Source organism: Cyprinus carpio, chromosome B22 (genome assembly GCF_018340385.1).
Source record: "Cyprinus carpio isolate SPL01 chromosome B22, ASM1834038v1, whole genome shotgun sequence".
Lineage (NCBI taxonomy): Eukaryota > Metazoa > Chordata > Actinopteri > Cypriniformes > Cyprinidae > Cyprinus > Cyprinus carpio.
The window spans coordinates 18,196,380-18,211,968 of record NC_056618.1 but is presented as its reverse complement, the minus strand read 5'-3'; the positions used below and the strand labels follow the sequence as shown (position 1 = coordinate 18,211,968).

Below are 15,589 nucleotides of genomic sequence, written 5' to 3'. Positions count from 1 at the left end.
ATTTAATTTTCTTGTGATCTCGACAAACTTATATCCCATCAGTTATATTTACTGCCAACTAGTGTTTCAGTTGTGTAACTTTAAGATAATAACTTCAGTTAGAGATCAGGAGAAAACAAGAAAAAAAAAAAAATTCCATGGCCTCTTAGGACTTCCTTGATATTTTAACCATTCCCGTGACTATTTTCATGTTTCTCTTCTAGAGTAGCTAATTGATGGCATCATGCTAATCAAAAAATGTCTAGTTTATGAGTCTAGTAAAAATGGCCTATTTAATCTATTTAATAAGCTGGTTAACCCTGATGCAATATTATCCCTTACATAATGTATTTTTCACTCTTCACACAGTTAATCTTACCCTGGTCTGGCATTTTCAGCAGGAGCTCAAGCGATGGCTTTACCACTCCTTCCATGGACACATCGATCTTCCAGAATATGGTCATGGAGATCCTGAGAAACATACAGCCATTGACTCTTTTCTATACAGTACAGGTCAAAAGTTTGGAAACATTACTATTTTTAATGTTTTTGAAAGAAGTCTCTTCTGTTCATCAAGCCTGCATTTATTTGATCAAAAATATAGAAAAAACAGAAAAAACAGTAATATTGTGAAATATTATTACAACTTAAAATAATAGTTTTCTATTTGAATATACTTAAAAAAAAAAAATAAAAAAAAAAATTCCTGTGATGCAAAGCTGAATTTTCAGCATCATTACTCCAGCCTTCAGTGTCACATGTAACATCCAGTCTATCACATGATCCTTTAGAAATCATTCTAATATTCTGATTTATTATGAGTGTTGGAAACAGTTCTGCTGTCTAATATATTTGATGAATAAAAGGTTAAAAAGAACTGCATTTAATTCAAAATAATAATAATAAAAAAATTCTAATAATATATATTCTAATAATATATTTTCTTTACTATCACTTTTTATCAATTTAACACATCCTTGCTGAATAAAAGTATTGATTTTATTTATTTAAAAAAAGAAAGAAAAAAAATTACTGACCCCAAATTACTGACCAGTAGTGTATATTGTTATTACAAAATATTTATATTTTTTAAAGAAAAAACATAGCTTTTTTTTTTTTTTTTTTTTTATTCATCAAAGTATCCTAAAAAAGTATCACATGTTCTGAAAAAATATTAAGCAGCAGAACTGTTTCCAACTTTGATAATGAATCATCATATTAGAATGATTTCTAAAGGACCATGTGATGATCCTAAAAATTCAGCTTTGCATCACAGAAATAAATTATAATTTAAAGTATAATAAATTTAAAAACAATTATTTTAAATTGTAATAATATATCACAATATTACAATTTTTTTTCCTGTATTTTTGATCAAATAAATGCAGGCTTGATGAGCAGAAGAAACTTCTTTCAAAAACATTAAAAATAGTAATGTTTCCAAACTTTTGACCTGTACTGTATTTCAAGCATGTAATCTGGATGTATCCGTCGTGGTCACCATAGAAAGACACAGGAACTAATAGTCACATAATATGTTTCATGGGCCATCAAAAGATGGAAAACAGCAGAAGTTACGTACCACAGTTTCCATTTCACTTTCTTAGCTGATGCAATCTACCCTGAAAGTTGAGGACTTCTTATAATCATGAGTTCGGATCGGCATCCCTCTGGAAGGCTGACCACATCTTGGTACGTCTCCTGCCAAACAAACCACTTGTTTGTTAAAGGGATCAAAATCCCGACAGATTCCATCTGACCCACAGCAACCTGGTTTCAAAACACCGGCCCATAACGAAACAACATATGAACAAAATATGTGGAGAAATTTACATATTAGAGATCTGCGTAATTGTAAGTGGAATTTGCTCCATAACAAGGCAAGAATACACTGAAGTCACAGTCTGAGACTGTCTGCACAGTGCTTTGATGTCTCACAGGAATAGATGACTCAAAAACGTTATGATTTATTCCCGCCATGTCAAGGGTTTTGACTTTCTTTCATGTGACACAAAATAAGAATTCTTCAAGAATGTCCTGGCTGCTTCATAATGAAATATTCAAATACAGTCAAAGTGAACTAGGACAAGAGCTACTACACTAAAGAGCAACATAAAGGTCACAAAATCTCTTGACAAATTGCTTTTGTTCCTCTTTTATAAGTGGCCATGGATAAAAGCGCCTGCTACATGCATACATGTAAATTCTAAAGTCTTCTGAAGTAATATAATAATACTTTTTATGTAAGAAAACAGAACCCGAATTCCATTATTCATTGATAAATTTTTGACTGCAGTGAATGCATTGAACAAATTTCATTATTCATTGATAATTTTTCACTGCAGATCTAACTCAATCCTGAATATTCCACAGAAATACACAGACATTTAAGGTGAACTATTCCTTTAATTCACCAATTGTTAGGCATGCCTTCAGGACTCTAAACCGCAGAAGAGAAGATTGAATACACAGAACCATTTAATACTGACAGTAAATAATAAAATAAAAGAAGAAAAATGTTTCCATCTCTCTGTCTTTGGTAGAAACCACTAAATACAGTTAGAAATTATACCCTTACTTACCCTGTCCCTTAATTACATATTAAAACATGTAAAGATACTTAGTATGTTTTAATAAGTAATTACGACATCTAGTTAAACTGCTCTTAAATTTAACTCCTCATTTGTCTGCATTTCAACTAGGTAATTAAAAACATATGATAATTCACACCGTGTTTCCACAATCAACCAATAAAGACGTCACAAATCCCTTAGACAAACCCATCAGACTTTCCAGAATTTTTTCCTAATTCCCACATTACACATTTGGGAAATGCTGTCAGTTACACCATTAACTTGATGTTTCCTCTGGTAAACACTGAGACTTTCTCTAAAAGAATATCTGGAAACCTGTCTGAATTTGTGATTGTGATGTTCCTCATGGCCTTGTGAAGACTAAACACTGTTATGTTCTTAGAGCGAGACATTGACTTTTTTGCAAATGTTTAATTTTACACGTTTATAATTTTGATTGTTTTCACATTGATTCAGGTCAGTCGATTATTTGTTCACAGTAATTTTTTTTTATTCACAATTTTTTCGATGATTAATTTTGATTTTGTTCAAATATGTAGTTATAAATGGGCTCTTATGCAAAACTTTTTATTGTTGTTGTATGCTTTTACAAATTTTATTTTTGTTTACTTTTTACATGAAAGATTTTGAATCTGTTTGGGAAAACTAGCATATCGTTAAAGCCTTTGCCAAGACTTTCAACCCCCACCCCCCATAAATACTGTATATAACTTCATGAAGCATTTTCTGTCAACGTGTTAACCTAAAACATTTAACAGTAATTTAAAAGACACCACTATTTTCAGTAAACGTGACAGAGGCCTGACCAAAGGCTTCAAGGCTTCCTTGAACTAAGCCATTAATTTAGGATCCGTTACACAACCCAACCATTATTTGAACTCTATACCTCTATTGTCTGATCCTGGAGCGACATGTTATACTCCCCACGGATCTCTGTCAACAGTTATTAAAACACCAGACAGGACAACCAGAGTCTCTGGGCTTGTTCAGAGGCCAAAACTGGATTGTTTAAAAACTTCACCAGAGAAATCAGAAAAGCTGCGATCCTAAGTACATTTTCGGAAACACTGGAGTTGCATATTCAATCATTATTTAATTTACACCAAGGCTTGTTAACAGAGGATGACCCAAAATTGAATTGTTAATCGAAATGCCTCGAGGGTGATTTCGAGGTACCCTGCAAAAAGGAAAGAAATACAAAACCGCTGACTACACACATGCCACTGCTGAGTGCTTTAGCTCTCTGGCACAACATTAAATCATCCATTATGTTAAAAGTTCCATAAGGAAATATACTGAACCAGATGCTGAAGCAAACCGACATTACCGCAGTGGAAAGAGATGTCTGAACGCGACGAAAAAACATTATCATGGTGCAAGGCATGTGTGTGAAATAGTCTTCTGAGTACATCTCAAATGGTCCTTGATATTATACAGACTATTCTAACCAATGAGATTCATGTGTGGAAAGAGTGATATTTTTTAAAGACATCCTAAATTCAACATCCTCTGGTGAGTTTCTTCACAAAAAGAACGTCATGTTGGTTGGGTCTACAACAAAACAGAACTAGAAGAACGTCCAATCCTCGTAACTCAACCAGATGTGAACAGTAAGTGTGGAAATGCATGAGGATTCCATTTAAGAACCATTTTACGGACATGAAAAAAAGTAGATAGGGAGGGACTCGATGTCGAAAAGTGGTTTCTGTAGGACAGGTAGTTTAAAAGGGTGGGATTGACTTGCTAGCGTCATCTGAAAAGGAAAACCATTTCAGAGGCGGAGCAAGTACATTTGTTTGAAGATGGTATTTTCCTTTGGATTCAAATACACTAATGAATCATGCGCAATTAAGACAAGGAAAATGTATAAAGAAAGTTCAAGTATAAAGAACAGTCGCAGCTGTTCATTCCAGCTGGTTGAGTCACTGAGCTCCGGTCATTACCTGATGGCAAGTCAAAACATCCTACGATGCTGAAACATCTTACACCATTCATTTCACACTACAGTTCAACTCTCTTTTGATCTACGTCTCATAAAACTCATCTATTTATAGTTCTGTCGCTAACATACACATTACAACTCGTAGGTTACTTACACTGGATGAGATGTCGCAAGGAACGACAACACTTTCGGTCGTGTAAAGAGGGATATAAGCTTTAATCGAAGGCTGGATGTGTTTGCAATTTAGCATCTCCAAAAATCTGGAGGTTGTTTAGTTCTGACAGCTCTGGAAAATGTCTAAAACTCATCTGTTCACCAGCTAGCTTTTCCGCACTTAACCCGAGAAAAAGAGAAAATGTATTTATTTTTTATATAAGCTTTTTTTTATTTTCAAAATTTAAAGTTTTATAGTGTGTATTGTGTATTTGCACTACTGTTTTAAACTTTTTAATACTTTCATTCATAAACATCGAGTTAAATTTAATTGGCTGTCTGATTCGACAAATCTTCATAACGAATTGCTGTTAAACTGCACAACTTGAGTTGAACGTATTTGTCTACAGACAATGAATCAAACCTTCTAATATTTCTAACAGTAAAAATACACTACCTAGTCCGGAACACAATCTTCACTTAAATCTTATATTCATAAATCTTATTACACAACAGGTAGGTCACGCAAAGCATGATTAGCTTCCCTTGGAAACATTGTCATTGGCAGAGGAAAGATACAAAAACTAATTGGCCAGATTTTGTCTAAAACTTAAGTTGGTTTGTTATCAGCTTCTGTTTCTATCATATATTATACAGATACTAATTGCCTTAATATATCCTTCAAGAGTTTGGTTTCTTTTGAGGCATTATGAGAAATAATGGACCACAGAAGAAAACCTTTGAGCATACCAATCTAATTATAGCAAACGGCTGCTTGACCACAACCCCTCCGTATACAAAACTGAAAGACGAGAAAGCTGAGATCTTTCTTCTCGGCTCACCCTCTGAAATGGGAGATGGGGCCGTCTTATTGGGCAGTAGGGGGCTGACTTGAAGACCCATCCAGAAAAGCTCGAAAACCAGTTCAGACGTCCTCTGATCATCTTATTCAAGCAACACTGTGTGCATTTACAGCCCATTTTCTGCACTTACACAATGTTTTTACAGAGACGTTAATGACAAGCCAGATGCCACCTCTTTGTTTGAGTACAGTACCCTTCCTAGCCTAGTAATTAGGTCACAAAATCACCAAGTTCTTTCGCCTGAGAGAGGCAGTGTCCTGTCACGACCCTCATTTGACTGAAACTTTCAGAGACAGAACTGGAGAAGTTCTGCTCGAGCAAGTCCCGACTAAACGCTAGAGCAGCCCCTGTCTGTTTTTGACATTTATCAGCGTTCTTGCTGCGGGGTGGTGGTAGGAGCAGTTGTTGACACACTTCTTGCGTTGCTGGCTTTTGGGGAAAGAGCGGAAATATTTGGCCTCACAAAACCGCCCGAAACCAGTGGTAACGTACAAACCAATCTCTCCTCTCTTTCAGCTCTCACCCTCAGTAATGTCGTAAAACACTTTTTTGTTCTTTTGTAATTGATTTGTTTTTTGCTTTTTCGGTGTGTGTGTGGTGCATTTTTAATTTTTACGGGTTTACAGATTAAAACTTCTCATTGCATGCAGTTTGGGAACTTCTTCGCTAAACATTGAGACGCTTGCAGATGGAGTGACGACAAATGTCTTCGGAAATAGGTCTGTCTCATCGCTGGAGCACTAGCGTACAGCTGCAGGACTGTAAAAGTGCTTATTGCTTTACTGTACCTGGTTTCCATTACAGTGTTGAGAGAGGGGGACCCCATATCATGCACGCCCCGCTAGGATGTTTTTACTCATGGCAGTATATTTCAGCCCTCTCGTTCTCTGTCTAAGCTGTAGGTTTTATAGATTCTTTCCATCTGAGCCTGGTCATCCTAAAGAGCTTAATTAAAACGTTTTCCCCCTCGTTTTTTTCTTTTCTTCATCTCACCGCAGTTCTGATTTAATGCTAACCGTATGACTTTGCCTCAGGGTCGGACTGACGCTTGTAGACGCCCCCTGCACTCATATCAGCATTGCTCAGCTGTTGATTTTATTCTCGTTTCCCATTACTGTAAGTCAGGGTAACCGGTGTCGTCATCTTTTCCTCGTCTGGCTTTGATTTTTCTGCAAGATATTTAAACTTTGTGATGCAAGTAACAGATCTGTACAAAAACATAGATTCTTCAGCATGTAGGCTTAAAATCTTTAAAGCAGGAGGCATGATGCACTGATATATTTTCAAATAAAATACAGTTGAATGGTAACAAACTCTTTGCTGTTTAAAACTTCAAACCTGTATTTCTGAATTACGAACAAATTATTAGTTTTTGTCTTGTGAACTGACAAAAAATCTATTCACCCAAATAATCAGATTTTAATTAATAATTTCTTACCATGTGAAAACAATGTAAAGACTTTCCATTAAATTTAAACTTAAACTAATAACCAATAATTTAAAAGGATAATTCACCCAAAAATGAAAATTCTGTCATTAATTACTTACCATTGTGTCGTTCCAAACCTGCAAGACCTTTTTTATCTTTGGAATGTAAATTAAAATATTTTTGAAGAAATAGAAAAAAATTGTTGGAATAAAGCTATATTTTTTTTTCTTTGCGCACAAAAAATATTCTCGTTGCTTCATAAAATTAAAGTTGAGCCACTGATGTTACATGGACTATTTTACCAATGTTTCTGGGTCTTGAACGTTTCAGTTGTGTTGCTGTCTATGGAGGGTCAGAAAGCTCTCGGATTTCATCACAAATATCTTAATTTGTGTTCCGAAGATGAACGAAGGCCTTACGGGTTTAAAACGACATGAGGGTGAGTAATTAATGATGGAATTTTTATTTTTGGGTGAACTATCCCTTTAAATGTAATAATTTGTTTGGAGGTCATAAGTTTAAATTAAAAAAAAAATAATTTAAACTAACAACAATTCCATTACCCTTCCACTAATAATTTAAATGTAAAATGTGTCTGCAATTCAGACACTGCTACCAGCTTTTTGTTTTGAACACAATGTAAAGAGTTCCTATTACTATTCTACTAATAATTGAAATTTAAACTTAAATTAATAACCATTCCACTAATAATTTAAATGTTTTTAATTTGGAAACTGCTACCAGATTTAAAGTTTTAAGCGCAGCATGAAGAGTTTGTTACTATTCTGATAATAATTAAATTTTTACCTTAAATAACCACTCCAATAGTAATTTACATTTAAATTAATACTTTGATCACAACTCAGAAACTGCTACCAGGTTTAACGTTTTAAAAAACACCATAAAGAGATTCCATTACCATTCTGCATATTGAAATGTAATGATCCAGGTTAATATCTCAAACTCGATTCACTGAACCAAGAAACATCCCTTTCAGACGTTTGACTGAAAGAACTGACGCATATAGGATTTTAATGATGATTTGAATGTTGCTACATTATCCAAAACCTTTTTCAGCCAAGTCTTGCAAATCATATTTAAGTTCTTAATGACTGTTTTTATGAGCTGAATTGTGGCTGCAACAAACTGAACTGAATTGACCATAAACACTATTAATAAAACTTGAAACAACCTAATGAACAGCGATATGTGCGCACATATGGCTTCATTGGAACGTTTTAGATCATTTAATATGGCACATTGGAATATCTGGAGTCAATGATGCGGATCCAAACATTTATACAAACCTTTCTAAAAAAGAAATTTGCACAAATGAGCTGTAGTTCCCATCGCTACAACCTGAGAGTTTGAATGTCATCAAGACCAAGTCTGTTCTTACTAAAAGTTGTGCTATGATTGTTACATTTGAACATAACACTTAAAAGCATCCTGCAGTCCTCTAAAACACCACCCCGTCACACACCCAAATAACAGTTTTACTCTTTACTCTTACAGTAAAGGTGTTAAAGGCTACTATTCCATCAAAGCTGTCTGGCTCTCCAGGGTCAAGCTGTTAAAGGCTGGATCACCTGTGATGCCGTAACTTATCATTATGGAAATATGTACGCTGACAGTATACATTAACAGAGTTATATGAGGAACACGTAGGGCTGAAATGCCTCTGTTTTATCCCACAGGTTTCAGCCATGAGACTAAACCTGATTCTGGCACTGTCATTCCTCGCCTGTCTGACCTTCAGCCTCGCAAATGATCAGAGACGTCCCTTGGCACGAGGTAGAAGACGAGGCGTTGGACCAAAACGAGCAAGAAAACAGACATCTAATACCGCCTTGCAGCAGGGGAAAGAACAGCAGAAAGCAATGGACAAGATGGATCTATTTTCGCTGAGTCTTACAAGAATTCAAAGGAGCAAAAGCCAAACTACGAAGTGACTGCAGGTCAGTGTAAAGAAAGTTACAGTCATTTGCCAATTTAGAAACTAATTCATAATTTAAATCGGACCATTCTACAAAAAGTTGAATAATGAGTAGCTGATGTATCTTTTATTGCTAAAACAGACTTTTTAAACATAAAAATCAACATAAAATATCCATTGTGTATATCTATTGAAATTGAACTGACTTGCCTTAATATATATTGTGCAACTGAACAACAAAAATCACCAAAAGCACCACCTAGCATTCAACCAGCGCTATTATATTCATCAGTATAGATGATGGAAAATGTCAATGAAGTCTATTATAAGCGAAGAGTTTTTTGTATACAAGATCTTTTTTTTTTTTTTTTTAAATACAGTAGATGTTGTGAAAGCATGTTCATTCCTTCTACAGGTTGAAAAAAGTAATACAAATTCAAGTATACATTGAGAGTCTTCAAATTGCCTTATAGCTTAGGACCATATTGGTTAGTTTATATGATATAGTACATGACCATTCTGCCCAAGGTTCTGAACACTGACCACATGATTATACACTGGCAACATGTGACAGTGTGAACCTGCAATTCTCTAAAAAACAAACATCTGCTTGCACCACACAGTGAAAAACACAGATGGTGCCACCAGATATCACTGGTAGAAAACAATACACTTTAAGTGTCTTTAGCATTAGAGTCAATAACAGATCTGTAATTCTTAGCCAAAGAAGTGTGAGTGAAAAAAAGCACATATGTGGTCAGCAAGAACCCAGAAAACAATAGAAAGAAACACTACTTCCCAGCAGACTCATTTTACTACTGTATTGCTAGCATGTGTAGACCATTGACTACTAAGATCTCCCTCCATGAGAATGTAGATGTAGAAAAGCTACTACTCTATATGCCAAGTGGAAAACAATGTTGCGATAAACTGATCTACATAGCCATTTTAACAGCCTGATTATCGTACTGGATAACAACAAAGCCAGCTTGTCATTAACAGGAGTTGGTTTACAAAATCGTCTAATAGCCCTGTAAACACAAAATGCAGCTTCTGTTGTCAATCAGTGCCAATTTTTTAAGTTTTAATCATTATTTGAAAAATAATGAATCAAATCAACATAGAAAGTTGCAGCCTTGAGACATTTTCAAGGTATTGTAATTAAACCATTAAACCATTCATTGCTCTGAACTGATTCTTCGTAATGATTTAGTTGCAACATTTCCCAAACTTCACTCAATTTAAACTCAATTTCACCCCAAAATTTAAATTGTCATTATTTGCTCACCCTCAGGATGCTCCAAACCTATATAAGTTTTTTCGTCTTTTGAACACAAAAGAAGATATTTTGAAGAATGTTGGTAACCACAAAGTCAATGGTAACCATTGGCTTCCATACTATTTTTAAGTCTGAGAGCTTTCTGAACCTGCATAGACAGCAACACAACTATCATGTTCAAGGCCCAGAGATGAAGCAAGGACATCATTCAAATAGTCCAATTGGCATCACTGGTTCAACTGTATTTTTTCGAAAAAGTATTCTCGTAGCTTCGTAAAATTTCGGTTGAACCACTGATGTCACAACAATGTCCTTGCTACCTTTGTGGGCCTTAAATGTGGTAGTTGCGTCACTGTCTATGCAGGCTCAGAAAGCCCTCGGATTTAATCAAAAATATCTTAATTTGTTTTCTGAAGATGAACAAAGGTCTTATGGGTTTGGAACGACATGAGGGTGAGAAATTAATGACATTGTTGGGTGAATTATCACTTTAAGCAAAGCTAATTTTATGTTCCTGAAAGGTTGTATATTGATCACATTTCTACATTTCCTTCTTTTTTGTATAATTATTCCAGCAAAATCAGAGCACTGTGTATTTCGAGGCATCACCATGTACGATAAAACAGTGTGGTCGCCAAAGCCATGTGTGAATTGCCTGTGTTCCAGCGGTGAGGTGGTCTGCGACCGAATACTGTGTCCCGCCTTGCATTGCCAACTCAAATTTCAACCAATCGGACAGTGTTGCCCAATTTGCATTGACCCAGGTTCGTAAAAAAAAAAAAAACAATTTTAAATTATACCAAAGCATGGCATTAGAAACTGCCAGTGTATTTTATATATAAATTATGATGTTTAATTTCTCCTTGTCTTATAAACTCAAAATTGTCACATTCTCAGTTGTCGACGCCCCTGACTTTTCCGGTGACCCTCCTTTTCCCATCGATCTCGGCGATCCCTATACTGAAATATCACAAAGCCAGAGAGATAAGAAAGAAAAACTAAAAAAGGATGAAGAGGAACGGATTCGAAAAAAAGACGCTGAACGCAAGCAAAGGAAGAAGCAGAAGAAAGAAGAAGCTGAGAGACAGAGGAAGTTAAAAGAGGCGAAAGAAGCCAGAGAAAAAGAGGAGGAGCTAAGGAGGCTACGAGAGGAGCAAGAGGAGAGAGCAGCGGCGGAAGAGAGGAAAAGAAGGATGGAAGAACAGCGGAGGGTTGAGGAGGACAGGGCTCGTAGGCTGGAGATGGAGCAAAGAGAGATGATAAGAGCTCTAGAAGAAGCAGCTGAACGCGCCAAGGAAGGACTCCGCGGAGACGAGGCCACTGAAGACGAGGACATGGTTTGGTTGAGGGGGGACGTTTTCCAAATGCCACCAGTGCCACCAACGAGAGCAGCAAATTCTCCTTCTCTCTTAGCTCTTCAAGAGCCAACCGAACCGGGCGAGGGGGAGGACCCATGAACCGGCCGAAGACGAAACAGGTGTAGTCGAGGAGGAATCTGAGATGGTAACCACATTGCTGCCTCCAGGTTGTTCGATCTCTGACGTCACTGTCACCTGTGAAAATGCTAAACTGACGGGTATACCTCCACTGTCCATCCCTGAGCTCAAATCACTCAGCCTACAGGGTGAGTAAGGCTGCATCCCTGTATAACCCCTTCACAGGTTGTAAGGAGATACAGGCACTGCAATGGAACTTAGATCACTTACCTAAGACACATTGCAAAAAATTAAGTCTAAATCAGTGCATACGCCAGTATTTACACAGTCCCACGTCCATGTATACAGATCCCAGTGAGGCTAATTTTGATAACTTGTCATGCATTATGAAATTACAGGCAATGAAATCACAAAACCATCCCTGCTGGAGCTTCAATGGCATTCCCAACTTAGAGTGGATAGACTTGGGGAAAAACAAGATCGTGTCATCTGGCATAGACCCACAAACATTTAAAGTAAGTTCAAAATGCTAGTTTACCACATACTGCAAAATAACAAACACATAAACATCCTTCCGGCAAGAGAAACACTGTGACCACCCAAATGATCCAACTGCAATTTTCTTGTTTGTTTTTTTTTAGCCAAATTTGCAATTGCTCAGATGGCCAAACAATCACCCTTTGAAAGTTTGTTTTATTTTTTTTAAATGCCACACATGTAGTGCCATACTGAATGGCTGTGGTGCAAAAAATGGTGTAGATACTGTATGTGGTCATGCCAGTTTAATTGCATCAGACTTTGTGTGAAAAGATCTTAAAGGCCCCCAAAACATGTGAATGATGTCTTTGTGTGATCTGCAAGGCTGCCGAAATCTTGTTGCATTGTTTTTGGAATTCTTAAAAGTCTGCTTAATGTAGACAGATAAGAAATGTAAATAATCTGACTGTTGACATGAAATGGACCCATTCTGAGTGTAAATTTGCTCAATTACACTGACATGTACATAGATTTTTTTAAAGATCATGCAGCATTCTGGCAATTGAGATAATGTGCCTTCCGATGCTGCCCTTTTGTTCAGAATTCATATGAATTACTTCATGTCTTCCAGCTGAACTTTAGGTGAATCAAAGAAGCAAATGTTTCTTCCATAATGGTTTTGGAGCATGCAAAAACAGTACCATCTGCAAACCTAACAGTGCTGAGCTCCAACAGTTCGCTCTGTTCGTAGCCATATGGCTTTTACAGGAGTCACAAATCCTACTCTAATACACTATACCCACTTGTACCTGACACTTGTAGTCATGCTTTTTTTGCACAGACGTTCATATAAAAACAAAATTCCATGGCATGTGTTCAAGAGAAACAACAGAGGGTATGCTATGCTAGTCTTTCCTATTTTCGCTGGGCTCTAACCAGTAGAAATATGCCCATCATCTGAACAAATGTAATATTTATTACAATTTTTTAAACCCAGAATATGTGTTAATTCATCAGAAAGATTGGAGTTACGATCAGATATACAATAGATACGGACATAGATTCGGCATTTGGATACATGTCACTAACAAAAGACAAGTATCCAAAGCATTGGCAGAAAGTGGAAAATTTTCACTGAAGGATTCGAAAGCATATTGTATATGACCTTTTATTTTTCCACCTAACGATTAATGAACGTGATTTTTATGTAAACTTCTTTTAAGAGTCTTAAATTCCTGTCTCGCCTATACATGGATGGAAACCTTCTGGACAACAAATTCCCTCTGAGCTTCCCATCAACACTCCAGGAGCTCAAGATAAATGAGAACAATCTAAAAGAAATTGAGAAGGACAACAACTTTGAAAGTAAAACAGTTACGCAAAATTGCTATGTATTAGGTTAGCATAATTAAAAATCTATATATAAAATGCTGACATTTAATCAACTAATACTAGCCTGAAATGTTCCTTACCTAATGTTGTACTATGAAACCACAATATTTTCAATAACTCCATAATTCCTGGAAGGGTCTCAGCAGTCTGGTTATTTTGGGAAATGGAGGGGAACTTGCTCAGTGAGGTAACGTGCATCCACAGGCCTTTACAAGCCCCCTCAAAGAGCTGACTTACCTTCGCCTTGGCAGAAACCATTTCCGTACCATTCCTCCAGGGCCCTACCCTGCCTCTCTACTGGTGAGTTTTCGAAATGGAGAACTACTTCTGGAGTCAAGGAACATCAAGAAATCAAGATGTCAAACAATCTTGTTCATTTAACTGCAAGTTTGTAGGCTATAAAGCAGCACTAGTTTTACAGTACCTGTGGGAAATCAGTGGCACTTAATCAGCAATTATGGCAAAACAACCCTATAACTTTACCACAAAGTAATTTGAAGCTGCTCAAGTCCAATTTAATTGCATTGTCAAGTAACAACGGTTTCTGTATATTTTATTCAATGAAGCAAACTGTACAATTTACTTCATACTCTCTTTGACATTCAGGAGTTGTACCTCGAGAACAATCTGGGATTGAAGATATCTCTGAAACAGCATTCAACCACACCACAAACATCAACGTCGTTGTGCTACGACAAAAACTAGAAATTTGATGAGGTCAAGCATTGCACCTTTAGCCTGGATTAATCACAGGTGTGTGTTCTCAAAAAGGTTAACAATGAAACCATTGTTTAAGCAAAAATGGCTCACTTTTGTTTCATAAAAAGTTTATTGTGCATAAAGAATGGAAAATGAAAATAGCAGACATTTTGTTCCAATGAATTGTTGGGTGTTAGTAAATATGTTTTTTGCACTGAAAGATTACATGCTAAAGTAGTGCAAACGTTTAGCGCAATAGCCCTTCGGAAGAACTGAAAGGTGGTGCATTTTACAAAAGTAAAAAAAAAACCTTTCTGGGTTTCCTCCTTTATTAAAAAAATTAACACTTAGCCCTTTCTCACTGTATCTAAAAGGAACCTGGAATCTGTGGATCTCTCGCACAACAACTTCTACCTGGTTCCATCCTCCTTCCAAAGTCGCTGGTTCACCTGGGTGCTGGCTCGGGAATCAGATTGAACGCATTCCAGGATACGTGGTTTGCAACACTGGAGCCTGGCCTGGAGTACCTCTACCTCTCTTACCAACAAGCTGGACGGTGATGCTATTTGAGCCAGAGTCCTTCTTTGGCACCTTCAACACTATGACCGAACTCTGTCTAGACCATAACCAGCTTACATCTATTCCGATGGGAATTAATGAGAATGACAAACATTACATTTCCTACGACCTAACAACAACAAAATAAGGTACACTGCTTGCCTCCTGCAAAGGAGTATGAGTTTGTCATAATTCCTGTTGAAGCAATGGTCTATCACCATTTAGTACTACCTTAGATTTATATAACACTTGACACAAATAACAAAGCTTCAAAGCAACTTCACACAATTTATCTTGAAAAATAAGTTTATTTTCCTTTCCAGTTGCCAAATGATGTGAATGGGTGTTTTTTTTTTTATTAGTCCAAAAGAAATCTAATAAAGTGCATCCATCCAAAAAAGTGCCTCGGGGGTGAATAAAAGACCTCCTGAAGCAAATTGATGCGTTTGTGTAAGAAAAATATCTATATTTAAACTTAATAAACCATAATCTCTAGCTTCCGCTAACTATCATACTTGTGTTCAGCGAGTCCAGCAGATGATGTAGGCATACCTAAAGCTCCGGTGAGAATACACTAATCATGAGAAGCAAGTTTTGTTTACAGCAAAGGAAAAAGTCTCCTCTTGGATTATATTGAAATCCTCCAATATTTTTGTTAACAAATCCTTGTTTGGTAATTCGTGACTTTTTGTTTTGTTTTGCTCTCTCCTCTTCGCTTCCGCATTTGTAACCTCTCACCAGAGCTTGCACTACACCTTCATCCTACATCATCCACTGGACATCACTCTCTCGTGAACACACATATGACCAGGGTGCGATATGCTCCCCAAAAACATCCCATGAACCCATTCC

At 36.6% G+C, this 15,589-nt stretch overlaps 1 pseudogene; it reads left to right on the top strand.

Moving 5' to 3' along the window:
• The first annotated feature begins 5,965 nt into the window (after positions 1-5,965).
• On the top strand, positions 5,966-14,885 carry LOC122141635 (annotated as a pseudogene).
• The last annotated feature ends 704 nt before the right edge of the window (positions 14,886-15,589 follow it).